Consider the following 15013-nt stretch of genomic DNA (forward strand, 5'->3'; position numbering starts at 1 on the left):
GAGTAACTTGAACGTGGTATTTCTCCCTCCCTGTACGTGTCACATAGGTCCGCGCCCATGAGAAGATCGGGATTTGGCGTGCCATCGCCAAGGAAGTCCGGGCCCTGGGGGTCCACCATCGACGGGGCACCCACTGCCGCAAGAGGTGGGAGGACATCCGCCGCGGGACCAAGAAGACCGCCGAGTCTCTGCTGGGGATGGCCTCCCAACGTAGGCGGGGTGCCTGCCGTCAACTGAGCCCCCTGATGTTCCGGATCCTGGCGGTGGCCTACCCTGAATTGGATGGGCCCGTGAGGGCAGCACAGCAGACACAAGGGGGTGAGTACAAGCATTATCTACTCTGTTGTCGCGCAGTGGAGGTGTCTGGGTGGGGGAGGAGGGCTGGGGGTCCCCCTAGGCCAGGGCGATATCTGTAGGCTGGGCACCCCCGTAAGCCCCTGTGTCCCCAGCCACCACCCTCAGTAGTTTGTCAGTACAGCCATCCCTGGGCCGTGTCATCCATGGGTGCAGTTGTCAACTCTAGGCGTGTAGGGCATGTTCCACGGAATGCGTAGCGTACCCCAAGTGCGCAAGTTAGTGCAGGGGGCATCTGTGTCTGTCATGTCCGCTAACTGTACCGGAGATCCATGTACTCAATATCCCTTTATTTCTCTCTCCCCCCCCTTTTTGTTTGTCTTTCTGTGCTTGTGTGCATCAGCATCATCAGGCGGAGGAGAAGTGGCATCGGGGCAGGAGGGAGCTGCATCTCACATGGCCCAGGAGGGCCATGCCACAGAGTCAGACTGGACCAGTGAGACGGAGGGCGAGGGGAGCTCCACGACGGGGACGACTGGACCCTGCAGCGACACGGACACGTCCTCGGAAGGGGGCTCCCTTGCGGGGGTGGCACCATCCGTGCCCCCCGCCATTACAGGTACAGCCGCCACCCAGCGCACCATCTCCGCCCTCCCAGCAGCCCCTCAGCGTTCGCCCCGTGCCCGCTCTGCCAGGAAGCCGGGCATCTCCTTCGCCCCAGGCACCTCAGGCCCTGCCCCTGTTACCCCCGCTGCCCTCAGTGAGGAGGTCATTGACCTCCTCCGAACGCTCATTGTTGGGCAGACTACCCTTTTGAATGCCATCCAGGGGGTGGAGAGGGAGGTTCATCGCAGCAATGCGTACCTGGAGGGCATTCATTCGGGTCAGGCTGCCCATCAGCGATCGTTCCAGGCTCTGGCCTCAGCACTGACGGCAGCCATTGTCCCTGTCTCCTGCCTGCCTCTACTAACTCCCTCCTCCCAGTCTCCTGTTCCTCTGCCTGTCCCACCCACACCATCAGACCAGCCTGCACACACCTCAACACCCAAGAGAAGCTCATCCAAACATAAGCACCACAGATCACGCAGACATTCACACACGCAACATTCCGATGCAGACATGCCAACAGTCACTACCACCTCTGTGACCCCCACCTCCTCGTCTCCCTCCTCCCTCCCTGTGACGTCTACACTCACACCTCCATTCACCTCACCATCAGCCAATGTTTCCATCACCAGCACACCCTCCACTCCAGTCCGCACACGTGCAGTCACCACCCCCACTGCCATTTACACGTCCCCTGTGTCCTCTCCCACTGTGTCTGTCACCCCCTCTTCCACACCACACAAACGCAGACACCCACCCACCCAACAGCCATCCACCTCACGACAGCCTATCCCTCCTGCACCTGCACCCAAAGACAGCAAACGTGACTCACCTACAACCACATCCTCTCCCTCCACTCCCATTCCCACTGTACCTACCACTCTCCATTGTCCCAAGAAGCTCTTCCTCGCCACTACTAACTTCTTTCCTGACCCTGAGCCCCCCCCTCCTTCTCGTCGGGGTAAGAAGAGCACCTCAGCCACCACCAGCCCTGCAGCCCCCTTCACAAGGGTGCAGGGGTATTGGAGCCCGCCAGCCCGCATGTCTGGATCTTCGCCCAGCAGCAAGGGGACAGCCAGCCCACCCCCTGGGAAGAGGAGCAGAAGGCGGAAGGGTCGCCGCAGGAGCCCGCCTTCTACATCCCCCCCGGACACCACCCAGAGACAGTCACCAGCCACAGCTCCAAAGGGAGGAAAGGGCCACAGGCCCACGACTAAGGAGGGCAAGGGCAGCAAGTCGGAGAGGTCAGGCAGCAGGCCTGCTGCCCAGGAGGAGCCCACAACCCCCATAGCCGCTGCCCCGGGAGGAACCGGCACAGCTGCCCCGGGAGAGCCCACCACCCCCATAGCCGCTGCCCAGGGAGGACCCAGCCCAGCTGGCCAGGAGGGCCCCACCACCCACAGCCCAGGTGGGCAGTGAAGGAGCACCATCCCCGCTGCCCAGGAGGGCACCACCAGGCAATTAGCAGTTGGCCATAGACCGGCCGCCGTCTCCAGAACCGCTGAACTGGGCCCCGCCGTCTCCAGAACCGCTGAACTGGGCCCCGCCGTCTCAAGAACCGCTGAACTGGGCCCCGCCGTCTCAAGAACCGCTGAACTGGGCCCCGCCGTCTCAAGAACCGCTGAACTGGGCCCTTCAGGGCAAGGAGCGCTGAACTGGGCCCCGCCGTCTCAAGAACCGCTGAACTGGGCCCCGCCGTCTCAAGAACCGCTGAAGTGGGCCCTTCAAGGCAAGGAGCGCTGAACTGGGCCCCCTCCGTCTCAAGAACCGCTGAACTGGGCCCCGCCGTCTCAAGAACCGCTGAACTGGGCCCTTCAAGGCAAGAAGCGCTGAACTGGGACCCGCCGTCTCAAGAACCGCTGAACTGGGCCCCGCCGTCTCAAGAACCGCTGAACTGGGCCCCGCCGTCTCAAGAACCGCTGAACTGGGCCCTTCAGGGCAAGGAGCGCTGAACTGGGCCCCGCCGTCTCAAGAACCGCTGAACTGGGCCCTTCAAGGCAAGGAGCGCTGAACTGGGCCCCGCCGTCTCAAGAACCGCTGAACTGGGCCCCGCCGTCTCAAGAACCGCTGAACTGGGCCCCGCCGTCTCAAGAACCGCTGAACTGGGCCCTTCAGGGCAAGGAGCGCTGAACTGGGCCCCGCCGTCTCCAGAACCGCTGAACTGGGCCCCGCCGTCTTAAGAACCGCTGAACTGGGCCCTTCAGGGCAAGAACCGCTGAACTGGGCCCCGCCGTCTCAAGAACCGCTGAACTGGGCCCCGCCGTCTCAAGAACCGCTGAACTGGGCCCCGCCGTCTCAAGAACCGCTGAACTGGGCCCTTCAGGGCAAGAACCGCTGGCCCTTTGGCAGACGTGGCAGGGCAGGATCTATCTCGGGCAGGGCTGCAGGATGTCCTCTGGCCAACTTGCCTCCTCCAGTGGCAGTGGGGTCTGTTATGGACTGTATGGACTGTGGCTTTGCTCTCCCCAGGATGGCCCAGTGGGCAGGCCACCCACTGTATGGACTGTATGGACTGTGGCTTTGCTCTCCCCAGGATGGCCCAGTGGGCAGGCCACCCACTGTATGGACTGTATGGACTGTGGCTTTGCTCTCCCCAGGATGGCCCAGTGGGCAGGCCACCCACTGTATGGACTGTATGGACTGTGGCTTTGCTCTCCCCAGGATGGCCCAGTGGGCAGGCCACCCACTGTATGGACTGTATGGACTGTGGCTTTGCTCTCCCCAGGATGGCCCAGTGGGCAGGCCACCCACTGTATGGACTGTATGGACTGTGGCTTTGCTCTCCCCAGGATGGCCCAGTGGGCAGGCCACCCACTGTATGGACTGTTTGGACTGTGGCTTTGCTCTCCCCAGGATGGGCCAGTGGTCATGGAGTCCCCTCGTGGATCTGGCGTTGTGTACTCAAGTGGCTGAGGTGCCCCCCCTTCCTTTCCCCCTGAGGTGCCTGTCCTATTTTCTTTCTGATGCCCCTGCAGTGTTCTCTCCGTGGAGTTCTTGTCATGGGACTGGGCCTTGCCCCTTTGCACAGGACCCCTGTGATCCACGGACAGTGGTTGGACTACATTTAGTAGCTGTATATATTTTGTACATAGTTTATTTATTTATTGGGATTAATGGTGTACATATTTCAATATATCTGCCCGTTTATGATCTCTTCTTTTGGTCTTTGCATTATTTCGGAGGGGGGTGGTTTGTGGGTTGTGACAGTGATCTGTGGGAATGCATTGATGTGTGTGTTGTAGTGGGTGTGGGTGGGTGGGTGTGTGCCGGTAATCTTTTCCCTCCCCTGTGTCATAGGTGCCGTACTCACCGATGTCTTCCGCGCCGCCGGGCGTGCTCCTGGTATATGAGGAGGAATAGGAGTGCGGGGATGACCTGCAACTCTGGCTCCATACTGCCGGAATCTCGCGTGGAGTGCGTAGAGGTGAGCGTTTTCCCGTTCGTAGTCTGTTTCCGCCGTGTTCTTATCGGCGGTGCTCCCGCCCCGGAAAAGGTGGCAGATTGGTGGGTCGTAATAGGGTGGGCGGTACTTTGTCTGCCGCCGGGCTGTTGGCGGGAACCGCCGCGCTGTTTGTTTGTACCGCTGTGGCGGTCGGAGTGTTAAGTTGGCGGGTTGTGTTGGCGGTTCCCGCCAGGGTCAGAATTGCATATTTTAGACCGCCGGCCTGTTGGCGGCTTGGCCGCCGCTTTATCACCGACCACCAGGGTCAGAATGAGGGCCATAATGTCTAGAAATAGAAGAACCTTCTAGAATATTGCTTCAGAACAAACACTGCTATTTTTAACATGAGGACTAAAGGCTGTCTGAAAACCATCTCTGGAAAACAATTGGAATTTTGCTAGGAACTTAATATGCACAAGAACGTCACATTTGGGATTTGTCATTTTCACAAAAAAGAAATGTCTGCACATTACATAACATTACACTTCAGAGATTGTTTTGTATGGCCATGACATGATTGGACACACTGTTTCCGATCTAGGAATCAAGTTTTACATGAGGGAAATGAATCGTGCACTCTGCCGATTCCAACAGGAATATGTAAATCTCTTGAAATGATCGCGCAAGTCTTTGCCGATCAGAACACCAAGTTTGTCATGCAAGAAATGAATCGCACACACAGCCGATTCTAACCAGAATATGTAAATGCCATGAAATGATTGCGCAAGCCTTTGCCGATCCGATCACCAAGGTTGTCATGCAAGAATTGAATCGCGCACACAGCCGATTCTAACCACAATATGCAAATGCCATGAAATGATCGCGCAAGCCTTTGCCGATCCGAACACCAAGGTTGTCATGCAAAAAATGAATCGCGCACACATCCGATTTTAACCAGAATATGTAAATGCCATGAAATGATCGCGCAAGCCTTTCCCGATCCGAACACCAAGGTTGTCATGCAAGAAATGAATCACGCAAACAGCCGATTTTAACAAAGTATGCAAATGCCATAAAACGATCGCGCAACCCTTTGCCGATCCGAACACCAAGATCAACATCAAAGCAGTGCTACGCGTACTCTGAAAGTTTTCAAGAATAGGCCCAAAAATTCAAGAGTCTTTTTAGAGCGGGTTCGTAGGCCCATCCCGACCACCGTCTTACCACCCTGCTCTAGGATCACCAAGATAATGCCATGCAGGACTGGAACTTCAAAGTACGCCTCCGGAACAGGAACTCAGGAAATTGCTGCTGCTTAGTACCGGGACCTCTGAATAGTGAGCACGTGGAGCTGGGCTGGCTCCCTTATATAGAGTCTGGCCCAGCCCACAGACCACACCCAGTCATCCTGCAGAGAAAACTTCTAGAAGGTCCTAAAGGAACCGCACCCTAACACACTCAATAAGTCTGCAGCAATACCCTGCAATTGAACAGTTATTGCAAACATCATTAATAGTGTTTTTCAAGGTTAAAGTCTGCAATGCAAAAAGTTGACAAACTGCATAAAACACAATGCCTAAATTATGCTCTTGCATAAAGGCTGGGTTTTTGCATTTTCGTCGCCCGTAGAGCGCGCACTGTCCTGATGTTGAAAGTACTCCCCTCTCCCAAGCGCGCTCTAGGGTCTGGTTTGCCTGGGTTTAGGCGATGAAAACACCTCACTAATCGTGGAGCATGAATGTCAGAAGCGTTGACCCATGAGTTACTCTCAAGACCGTGATTTTTCCAAGAGAGCTGCAGTTTATAGGTTATTGGATTGCCTTGTTGAAAGATGGTGTAAGGACCTGTGAACTTGGGGCTAAACACGTGTCTTTTCTTGAAGTTAATATGTCATGTAGAAAGCCACATTCTATCACCTGTTTTATATTGAGGTCATTCACAGTGTTTCTTGTCATGATGCTCTGCATGCTTTTGTCTGTCTTTATTGCGTTGCGATAACACGCCACCACTTATTCTATCAGAAGCACCTGCTTTTAATGGGACTGGACGGTGAAGATTGGGGTGAGTCAAGACTGGGACTGTGGAGAAGTCTTCTTTTTCAGCATCCTTTGCTATGTGGGCTTGTTGAGGATCTATACCACTGGATGTCTGGAGACAGCTTTCTGTGGCAAGGAGACTTTCAGCCTCTGGACGAGTCAAGATAGGAGCACTGGAAAAGACTTCCTTTGAAACCGAAAAGGCCTTATCGGCTTCTGGGGGACACAAGAAGGGCTCTCCGTTCTTCCTTGCCCCTTCCACACCAGTACATGATACGTTTTGTGAAGGCAATGTAATTTCCTTTGTAGCGACGATAGCTAACTAAGATTCACTCAGATTTAGAACATTCAAAGTTTAAGACATCTTGTCTTACAAAGAAATGACTGGAATATTATCTTTCTCTCCTCCCAGTCTATCTGAGGATTATGGTAACTCAACCAGGGCATTCCGAGGATGATTCCATACTGAGGAGCGTGAATAACATCAAAGGTCTGCAAAGTCACTGGACCTCCCATTAGGAACTTGCCATCTGCGGTTTCCACTAGGTCTGGTGTTTTCTTTTTCGCAAACGGGATCCCCCATGCTTCCACCAATTGAGTGTCTATGAAATTCTCAGTAGCACCTGAGTCCACTAAAGCTTCTCTTAGATAGGTGTGTTCTTTTACTTGAATTTCTAGATCCAATTTCAAATTCCGTGATTTTCTTAATGGTTGTGTCTCTTCTTGAGAAGGGCCTGTGGTAACTCCCAAGACTAACCCTTCCTCGCACTCTGGGGATTATTGTTTTTCCTGTTCAATATTTATTTTTGTCACCACCTTTTTGGCAACAGCCAATTTGCTCTTTGGTTTTACTGGACACTCTTTAACGAAATGACCTTCCTGGCCACAATACAAGCATTGTTTCTTTTTCCAACATAGGTCTTTCTCTGCATTCGTTAAGGACCGCCTGATAGTTCCAATTACCATTCGTTCCTCATTGTTCTCTTTCTGAACTTGTGATTCTCTATGATCATGAACACGCCAAGAATATTTCTCAGTTTTTTGCGTGTTCCCCTTCGTTCTGCAAGACGATGCTCCAGTCTCAAAACAAGGTTTATTAGATCTTGACAATCTGTAGGCTGCGGGTCTATCTGAGCAAGAATGTCTTTTAACTCTTCCTTGAGTCCTTGGTAGAACAAGGCTGCTTGCTTTTCTTCAGACCAGGATGTCCCAGCTACCAGCTGATTAAAATTAGCTAAGTAGGAAACTAGATCTTGGTTACCTTGTCGCAAGTCTAATAGTTCACGATCTGCCGACAAAGACACTTTTCTTTGATCAAACACTCGTTCAAACTCACAAACAAAATTTCTCCAGTTATAGAGCAAAGAACAGTCTTTACGCACAAGAGGAATTGCCCAGGTGGCCGCGTCTCCAGTCAAATAAGATAGCAAGAAGGCCACCCTGGATTGGGCATCAGGGAAAACACTTGGTCGACAGGTAAAGTGCAATTCTATTTGCATCAAAAAGGACTGCGCTTTCAAAGGGTCACCTGAGAACTGTTCTGGAGGAGCCAGAGGAATGGCTGAGGGAACATTGAGAGAAATTTTATTTGGAGGGTTACCTCTTGTACCTTGAGGAGGAGGACCAAGCCAACCCACACCCAAAGGACCTTGCTCCATCTTTCCCACTCTTTCCTGCAACTGACTCACTCGCTCAGCTAAACTGGCTGCTATATCTTTTGATGACACTACCTCTGCTTGGAGCTGTGTGATAACCTTGACTAGCTCGTCCAGTGTAGCCATGCTGAGAACACACGCAAACCAGGAGGATAATAATTTGTGGGCTCACTATTCTGTCAGAGTCGCCAGATCCTCGGGGTCTGCGCAAGTATCCAACATGTCCACCACAAGACAGCTCCAATACTCTGATTAGAATGTCACAGATTCTAAGTGAGTCTTAGTGGGGAAAAGGGGATTAGGTAGGGAACAGCTGGCAAGGTGACCTGTAGGAAGCAAAAGGTCAAACAACACAACATCAGAATAAAATCACATTTAGGTTCATAAAAACTCTCTGTTGAATCTAGGGTTCAGTGATACTCAAAACATGAAATAACACTCTGCTGAATCTAGAGTTCTATGATACTCGGAACATGAAATAACACTCTGTTGAGTCTAGAGTTCAATGATACTCGGAACACGAAATAACACTCTGTTGAATCTAGAGTTCTATGATACTCGGAACATGAAATAACATTCTTTGAGTCTAGAGTTCAATGATACTCAGAACATGAAATAACACTCTGGTGAGTCTAGAGTTCAATGATATTCGGAACATGAAATAACACTCTGTTGAATCTAGAGTTCTATGATACTCGGAACATGAAATAAAACTCTGTTGAGTCTAGAGTTCAATGATACTCGGAACATTAAATAACACTCTGTTGAATCTAGAGTTTTATGATACTCTGAACATGAAATAACACTCTGTTGAATCTAGAGTTCTGTGATACTCGGAACATGAAATAACACTTAAACTGAAAGAACATGAATGGCCTAGCACTAGATTTTAACTAGGCCTCAAGAAATCTAGGTACCTGGAATGGAATCAAGAATGGTTAATGCAATGTTTCAGGTGAGCCTTTTATAACATGTCACATAATGTCTAGAAATACAAGAGCCTTCTAGAATATAGCTCCAGAACAAACACTGCCTTTTTTAACATGAGGACTAAAGGCTGTCTGAAAACCATCTCTGGAAAACAATTGGAATTATGCCAGGAACTTAATATGCACAAGAACGTCACATTTAGGATTTGTCATTTTCACAAAAAAAAATGTGTGCACGTTAAATAACATTACACTTCAGAGTTTTTTTGTATGGCCATGAAATGATTGCACACACTGTTTCCGATCTGGGAATCAAGTTTTAAATGAGGGAAATGAATTGTGCACTCTGCCGATTCCAACAGGAATATGTAAATGTCTTGAAATGATCGCGCAAGCCTTTGCCGATCCAAACACCAAGGTTGTCATGCAAGAAATGAATCGCGCACACTGCCTATTCTAACCAGAATTTGTGAATGCCATGAAATGATCGCGCAAGCCTTTGCCGATCTTAACATCAAGGTTGTCATGCAAGAAATTAATCGCCTGCATAGCCGATCCTAACAAAGTATGCAAATGCCATAAAACGATCGCGCAAACCTTTGCCGATCCGAACACCAAGATTAACATCAAAGCAATGCTTCGCGTACTCTGAAAGTTTTCAAGAATAGGCCCAAAAATTCAAGAGTCTTTTTGGAGCGGGGTCGAAGCCCAGCCCGACCACCGTCTTACCACCCTGCTCTAGGATCACCAAGATAATGCCATGCAGGCCTTGAACTTCAAAGTAGGCCTCCGGAACAGGAACACAGGAAATTGCTGCTGCTCTGTACCGGGACCTCTGAATAGTGAGCACGTGGAGCTGGGCTGGCTCCCTTATATAGAGTCTGGCCCAGCCCACAGATCACACCCAGTCATACGGCAGAGAAAACTTCTAGAGGGCCCTAGAAAAGAACCACACACTAACACACTCAATAATTCTGAAGCAATAACTTGCAATTGAACAGTTATTGTAAACATCATTAATAGTGTTTTCAAGGTTAAAGTCTGCAATGCAAAAAGTTGACAAACTGCATATAAACACAATGAATTATGCTCTTGCATAAAGGCTGGGTTTTTGCATTTTCGTTGCCCGTAGAGCTCGAACTGTCCTGATGTTGACACCGGGGTGTAGTCTGCATTTCCTGATGAGCCATCTGTGCTAGGAGGGGGGAGGAATGGTCACTTACACCTGAAAAGGCTGTGCCTGCCCTCACAGCTGAAGAGCTGAGGAAGAAGAGCTGCCCTGCCTGTGCTTTGTGGAGCTATCCTGCAGTTGCTGCTTCTGCCTGTGCTAGATGACAAAGACTGGACTTTGTGTTGCCTTCCTTCTTGTGAAGATCTCCAAGGGCTTGATTTAGAGCTTGCCTCCTGTTATTTGAAGTCTCAGGGACAGCAAAGACTCCTCTGGAGAGACCCCTACTCTGCCAATTGGTGCCCATCCAGTTCCTGGGACACTAAAAGTAGAAGCTGGCACCCCAAGAGTGAGAAATCCACGCACAGAGCGTCGTGCGGGCAAAAGATCGATGCAACTCCGATCTGCGGCTAAAAAATTGACGCGCCGCCGGCTTCGCGGTTGAAAATCGACACTCGTCTGTAATGTGACCGAAGAATCGATGCACGGAGCTGGAGAAACGGCGCGCAGCATCGCTGACGGAGGCTGGTTAGATCGCAACCCGCGCTGCGTGGTTTTCAGACCATCGTGCAGCTGGATTTCCGAGGCAAACACCGCTGGGTGTGTAAAAACAACGCAAGGCCTGCCCAGACCCGAGAGGGCTGACCGGATCGACACATCGCTCTCCTGCAGAGAGAAGAAACGACGCGCCCCGATCCGACGAAAGGAGAAACGATGCAAGGTCTCACTCGTGAGTGAAATCGACGCATCGTAAGCCCTTGATGCACACTCGCCCGTGCAGGGTTATTTTTGACGCACCCAGGGTACATTTTCACGCTAACAGTGTTAGTGTGTGTTTAAAACTACATGTAGACTCTTTTTGCTTTTTAATTGATAACTTGACTTGTGCATGGTGGATGTTTGTCGTTTTGGTCTTGTTTTGTTTAGATAAATATTCTCTATTTTTCTAAACCTGTGTTGTGCCATTTTGTAGTGTTTTCATGCATGGTGGATGTTTGTCGTTTTGGTCTTGTTTTGTTTAGATAAATATTCTCTATTTTTCTAAACCTGTGTTGTGACATTTTGTAGTGTTTTCATTAAGTTACTGTGCGTGTTGGAACAAATAATTTACAACTAGCACTCTGAAGTTAAGCCTACTGCTCGTGCCAAGCTACCAAGTGGGTAAGCAGGGGTTAACTAAGGGTGATTCTCTTTTACCCTGACTAGAGTGAGGGTCCTTGCTTGAACAGGCGGTAACCTTACTGCCAACCAAAGACCTGATTTCTAACACTACTTAATAGCCAGAAAGCGTAATCTCTGACTTAACACTGGGCACAGCTACTTAATCCTCTGCTGTTTACAAGTGAATTGCTTGGTATTAGATAACAAGTGCACAGGTGAAGTGCCCTGATACTGCCAGGGTGAACTCAAGCTACAAAAACTGCCAGAGGTATGCATTGAGGTTTGTGCTGGCCTTTCCCCTCTGCGCAGGAGGATATCGCCCCTACTAGGACAGGCACAAGGAAAGGCAAGCCATGGGTGACTTGTATGGCCCCACGCCCCACCCTACCCATTTCCATCATTTATGTCTGGGCTCTTCTATTTCTTTCTGACTTTTTCGCCGCAAACAAACTGTTGGGAAGCCATTTTAGCTATAGTTTTAGACATGTTATTTTTGCAAACTAGGCCTGCCACTGTGCACTTTAACCTAGATATGTTTTATTCTAGCTTTGTTATATTATTTTAACATTAGCCACATTTGTGGTCTTGTTTTATTCTTCTCTATCTAGCTTCACCTAGGTCAGCACTATGTTCTTAAACAAGACATTTCTTTCACTCTTTGCTTTTCTCAAGGCTGCAGTAAGATAGGTTGACAGCAAAAGTGGTGCGCTTTGTCTCGAATGTTCACAGAAACATAAAAACTCTTACAGGGGGATCCTTTCTTGGAACATCAGCTGTTTTCTTATAAAAACACTACTTTGACCCATGTACGTTAGAGGGAGATTCCAGCCAGATGACCACAACTGTATGCTAATTGCTGAGTGCTTCGCTGCAGCTCGTTATGTAGACTACAGGCCCCTTGCTCAGGTATTTGCAACGAAAGGGAGCACACTGCCTACACTCCAGCAACAAAGTCCAACCCCAATGCATTAAGCTAAATACAGTCAAATTCGTAGTCCGTCCAGAAAGTAATAAAATCTTTTACCTCTGTAGGTGCAGCAGGTGTTTCTTGGTTTAGCCCGTCATCAGCAGGGAGAAGCATGGTATAGGAACTTGCTTGAAATGCCGCCAAATGTCTTCTCAGGTTTATGTACCACTCATGGCACACAGGTGCCTCCCAAGGCTCGTCAGCCGTGGCTTAAGGGAGCAGTCAAAAGACAAAGTTTCGCAAAGAAAGGGAGCACACTGCCTACACTCCAGCAACAAAGCCCAACCCCAATGCATCATGGTAAAAGCAGTCGAATTCGTAGTCCGTTCAGAAAGTAATAAAGTCTTTCACCTCCGTAGGCTCAGCAAGTGCTGGATATCCCTGTAAACATGTTTCTGGGTTTAGTCAGTCATCAGCAGGGAGCAGCATGGTATAGGGGCTTGCTTGAAATACCACCAAATGTCTTCTCTGGTTTATGTACCACTCATGTCACACAGGTGCCTCCCAAGGCTCGTCAGCTGTGGCTCAAGGGAGCCGTCAAAAGAGAAAGTTTTGCAAAGAAAGGGATCACACTACCTAAACTCCAGCAACAAAGTCCAACCCCAATGCATCATGGTAAATGCAGTCAAATTCGTAGTCCGTTCAGAAAGTAATAAAGTCTTTCACCTCCGTAGGTGCAGCAAGTGCTGTATATCCCTGTACACATGATTCTGGGTTTAACTCGTCATCAGCAGGGAGCTGCATGGTGTAGGTGTGTTTGAATTGGTTGCCTCAACCCATATACAAAGGTAGCAATGAAATCCGGCATGGCCTCACATAGTGAGTTTTACATGCCACTGCTCTGTTGGGAGACCTGCAGAAGGCAGCCAAAGTAGGAGTTCACGCTCTCATCCTTTTTCTGCTTAGTGTGTATGATCTTTGACCAATGTACCTTGTCCTCTGGTACACTCTCCTTCAGCTATTTCACTACCTCATTCTTACTTCAACCTTGCCTCCTGGGACACCCACATTTCTCCCCTCTCTGGTTCCTATGTGGGCCATTGTGCCACTTCCTTATAGCCCTCCCACAAGTCTTTTGGTACTATGATATTAAAGAATATATCCAGTTCCTTCCAAAGCAGCACTCCCATCGCTAGTATACTATTTAATTCTGCAGTCATTAGTGTGACCTAATGTTTTATCCTTCTCATGCTCTTTAAGGAGAGAGTGCATATGCCTTGTGACCTTGGAAACTGACACCATACTTGACTCCAAAAAAACGAAAGTAAAAGCCAGTACAACTGGGCTCATATGACAACATGGTTCATCACAAAACAGACCTTTGACATACTGAAGTCCATGTTCTGCTGCCACCACAAAACTGGCGGAGCTCTACTTTACAGACCTGAAATGTGTTGTAAAATCATTGCTACATGTGCAATTCTGCACAATATCGCCATGAGGAAGGGTCTGCACAACATCACCAGGTTGAATCTGACTCAGATTTCCCTGGCGTTGATTGAAAACTCTGTGGAATTCCACTGAGGTGGAATTCCGTGAGTGGCAGAGTGGCACTCTGTCCTGAATGTGCCCGATCTCGGAAGTGCTCAGCAGGTTCAGGAATGAAATGGGGTGCATTCAGACAAAGGCTGTAGGCAGGAAAAGCTTATATTTCAGCCCCTTGTGCAGTAGTATGCACATAAGAAGAAAGCAGAGGACTTACCTGGGTCCTCCCAAGGGGTCCTCTCTTTGTCAGCGGCCTGGCTCTCTGCCTTCCTCTGCCCCCTGTCCTGCTCCCAGCCAGGGCTGCTGGTGGTGAGAGGGAGGCCTAAATCAGGAGCTGCTAGGCTCTATAATGTCAGGCCGAGTGCGCACTGCAGCCTAGTTAAGGGCCAGACAGCGCAGAGTGCCAAAAACTCAGTTAGCTCTGCTAGCGGAGCAGAGCTCACCGTCCACCCTTAAATACCACCACTACGTCAGGATAGGACACACTTAGCAGAGGTAGTGCACGATGCACAGAGATCACCAACAATGATTTTGGAGGTTAGAATAATTACAACATCTAAGAAATAGGCATCACACATGATGGTAACGCATGGTGCATAATTGGAAGATCGCCTTTCATTCAGGTTGTGACAATAATATATCTCTTCTTCTGTATTAATCCTACTGTATTAATTGCAGATGTAACATTGTTCCAACAAAGCAACAAAGTATGTAATAACAAACAAGACAAAGTGGACTCATGACTCTGAGACCAAGATTCACAAAGCTTTTGCATCAGGTTTACATTAATTTTGTAACATAAACCCGACGCAAAACCTTCATTGGGATTTACAGACCAACGTAAATTGGTATTTGCGTTGGTTTGAAAGGAAAAGTAGTGCAAACTAGTGTGAAGCACTGCTTTGCATTACTTAGCATCAAGGGGGTGTTTTATGGGTGGTATATGGGCGTTTCTGTGCTACCACCTATGTTTTTTGATGTAAACCCCTATCAACTAACATTAGTAGACAGGTGTTAGACCTGACAGCCTTAGGGTGGTCACCCCTAACTTTTTGCCTGCCTCCCTCCACTTTTTGGACACTGTTTTTGCTGGCTTTTAGACTCTGCACACTTTATCACTGCTAACCAGCGCTAAAGTGCATATGCTCTCTCCCTTTAAACATGGTAGCCTTGGATCATACCAGATTGGACTATTTAATTTACTTATAAGTCCCTAGTAATGTGCACTATATGTACCTAGGGCCTGTAGATTAAATGCTACTAGTGGGCCTGCAGCACTGGTTGTGCCACCCACTTAAGTAGCCCCTTTACCTCGTCTCAGGCCTGCCAT

The sequence above is a fragment of the Pleurodeles waltl genome, chromosome 1_2, assembly GCF_031143425.1.
Source record: "Pleurodeles waltl isolate 20211129_DDA chromosome 1_2, aPleWal1.hap1.20221129, whole genome shotgun sequence".
Taxonomy (NCBI): Eukaryota; Metazoa; Chordata; class Amphibia; order Caudata; family Salamandridae; genus Pleurodeles; species Pleurodeles waltl.